Source organism: Podarcis gaigeae (assembly GCF_964106915.1).
Source record: "Podarcis gaigeae genome assembly, chromosome: 1".
NCBI lineage: Eukaryota > Metazoa > Chordata > Lepidosauria > Squamata > Lacertidae > Podarcis > Podarcis gaigeae.
Genome location: NC_139678.1, coordinates 95,043,334 through 95,046,972, shown reverse-complemented (window position 1 = coordinate 95,046,972; position 3,639 = coordinate 95,043,334).

The window sequence follows — 3,639 nt, the reverse complement described above, 5'->3', positions numbered from 1 at the left end:
GATGCGGCCACAGGAAGAGCATTTGTTTGAATGTAGAAATCAGATTGCCCACTGAAAGAATCCTAAACTTAAGTTTCAAGTGTTTAAGACTGCACACCTGAAATGGTGGTAGCAACAATGATTTCTTTGATGTGACAATATAATACCAGCAGAAAGCATGATTAGATTTTCAAAGATTAGAAGCTGCAGGGAGATTGGAATTTAATAGCAATATAGTTTGGGAAGCCTCGAGGAATCTCTGTCCTTCATGTTGAAATTCTAATTTGAAATTAGCAAGCTGTTTCATCTGCCAGATGAGAGTAATTGAACTTTGGCGCACTAGACATGGAGAACAGAGAAAAATCTGCCATTTGTTTCCCACGTCACCCATCTTATTACCTTGAAGATCAGAGGCACCAAAAGTTAACACTATTTCATATATGTATGTGTAAAATGTATTTCCTTCAATATTTTCCTTTCCATCTGCCTTCAGAACAAGTTCTGACCATGAGGAAAGGCTGGAGTGGGAAAATGTGGCAGGCCACCTACTTCCTGTGGAATAACATGAGCAACCTGAGGACATATCTAAGGTTACGTAGGATAACTAGCAGAGAGGAATATGTGAACCTCAGTCCTTGAAGTGAAATAATATCATCTTAGCTTTTCGAAAATGCTTCCAGAGAAATTTATATTTGCTACACTGTGCAGCAATGTAATATTAAAACTGGTTTGATCTCTATACAGAAGATAGCTATTTAATGCTAACCCCTGAATCATGATGAAATGTGTATTTGGTTTGAAACTACCTATATAAAGCCAATTGCACTGTTGGTGCATCATGGGCAGAAGTTATTTAATCAACAGCTAATTCTTGATGAAACTCATTGACGATTGTGAACTACATGACCAGTCCACCAATCAAGCAACTTCTTTCTTGTTGGACATTTTCTTCATTTGGCTTAATCCTTGTGATGGTTTACCATATTTACTCGAGTAAATGGTACTGTATTTACCATCCCTCGGTGCTGGCACGAGAAGATGTAGGAGATGATATGCTTCTCCCCACTCCAATGCTTGAGGCTATCTGCGTCTTCTATGCTGCCCTCCATCATCCCATACTCATAACTCCCACCAGCACCACCTGAAGCTATCGTTTCTCCCAGTAGGAGAGCTGTAAGGTAAAGGTAAAGGTACCCCTGCCCGTACGGGCCAGTCTTGACAGACTCTGGGGTTGTGCGCCCATCTCACTTAAGAGGCCAGGGGCCAGCGCTGTCCGGAGACACTTCCGGGTCACGTGGCCAGCGTGACATCGCTGCTCTGGCGAGCCAGAGCCGCACACGGAAACGCCGTTTACCTTCCCGCTGGTAAGCGGTCCCTATTTATCTACTTGCACCCGGAGGTGCTTTCGAACTGCTAGGTTGGCAGGCGCTGGGACCGAGCAGCGGGAGCGCACCCCGCCGCAGGGATTCGAACCGCCGACCTTTCGATCGGCAAGTCCTAGGCGCTGAGGCTTTAACCCACAGCGCCACCTGCGTCCCATAGGAGAGCTGTACAAGCCACATTTTTAACACTGGTGGACCAGGTTATAAGAAAGACATACTTCCCCTCAGTTGTTCAGTAGGGGCATTAAGCTCAACAAATAGAACCCAGTTAGTTCACCACAGCCTGATGATGACAAGGAGAGGCAGGCTTGTTCTCTGGTGCCACTGGTGTTGTGGAATGTATTCCCTAATGAAATATGGGAGGCCCCATCTGTACTGGCATTCTGCTGACTTTTGAAGCTGCTTATACATGCATGCCTGTGATATCTTAACCCAAGCCTCCCGTTTTGCTTTAATAAAACAATAATATTACACATTTTAATAATGGTTGTTCATATTTCAATAGAATTGTGTATTTTAATTATGGACTGTTTTTAATGTGTCTGTGTTTTAAGCATTTTGTGGAATTGTTGGGCATTAAGTGGTATATTAATTAATTAATTGCAATTATAATAGCAACACCTGAATTAAATTAGAAAAATCAGCAAAAAATCAGTCACACTTCTTCCACTTCTCTCTGCTTATTAGTTACATTTAAAAATACAAATTATGGACAGCATATAAGAATTAGGAGACTGATACACAACAAAACAAAGTGATTTAAAACCTACTAATTACAATTATTATTATTTTCCTGCCAAAGACTCCTGCCTAAACTTGACAGTATTTTCTTGGCTTGCATAAATGTTTAAAAGACTAAAGATTATTCTGCATATTGATTTTCCTTCATACTCTACAGATAAATCAATAGGATGTGAAGATGAGGCTCCATTAAAATGATTTCTGGTGACATCAGTTTTCTCTGAAAGTTTCCGTCAAAATGACCCTTGAATTTCTCTATAAGAGGTCATTTAAACAATAACTACAGTAAAATATTATGGTTCTTTCAGTTTTAGATTGTAATTTGTTGTGGGTTTCTTTGGTGGGAGAGGGGAGATGTTGTTTATACATAATGCCCAAGAAGCATTTGTTCTCTTGAGAACACAAAGCAATATGCTTTATTAGGAAATATTTAAATAACCAAACTGCCATGCTTTTTTCCAGGTGCATTATTATTTTAGCACACTACATGGATGAGTCTACTGTTAATGATGGTTACTCAGTGGTTGCTTTTTGCCAGAAGAGTCATTCCCCTGCCAAAATGAACTGAGGTTTCATAGTTCACCCAGTTTGGGTGATGTTACAGTGACAGGTGGTGGATTTCATTCCTTCCTCCCTTTCCTTTTTTCTGTCCCTGGAATCACATTCTGTGGATAGAAAGGTTGCCATAATTCTTGCTCCAAGCACCACAGCTTCAGTTTTACATTCAGGTGCCACCTCCTCAACTTTCACAGGTGGTAGCTTTTAAAATGTATAAGGAAGAAAGGAGGAGAAGTCATTGCTGCTATGATAAGCACCCTCGGAAAACAGAACACTCAGATAAAGTAGTGCAGGCCTCACCAGTTTCCCCCACCAAACCATGGGGAATCTAATTGCCCCTTGACCCATTGACCCTAGCCATTATATAATCTTCTTAATTGATTATTTTTCTGACTTGTTTTTCTTGTTTGACTTGTTTAAGAAATGTTATTTTGCAAGTTAAGGGTGGTGAATCTGTGGTTCTCTAGATGTTTGGGGTACTGGTTTACATGTCTGTTTGATATCCAGTGGCTTGTGTGCCTGAATGAGCTATCCCAGATGAAACACCACAGAGAAAGTGCTTGTATTCCTTCACCTCATACCCCAGTGCTTTTAACAGCACCAGCTCTCACATTCAGCTGCCAGTCTAGTGCTGAGGAAATCAAGTAGCATATTGAATGTGCCCAACTGAACCTACCTTGTGTTGTTAAGTCTAACTCAGAGAAAGGACCTTGAAAAACCATTGCACAGACTTCATATCTTGCCACCCCAAACAGCTCATGGCAAAGAATGCTCCCAGAGACAGTGGTAAGACTAACACAACTGACAGCCTGTCAGATGCGATGACACATTGGCACAGACCACAAAAGCCATGGAAGAGTTGCATTCGGAACATGTTTCCTGAATTCTCAAAAAGTAAATATTTGTTTAGGGAAAGAAATATCTATGATGAAACCTTTCTAGGAGCTGCCTAGAAACAGAGTGAGTGAAATAGGGACTG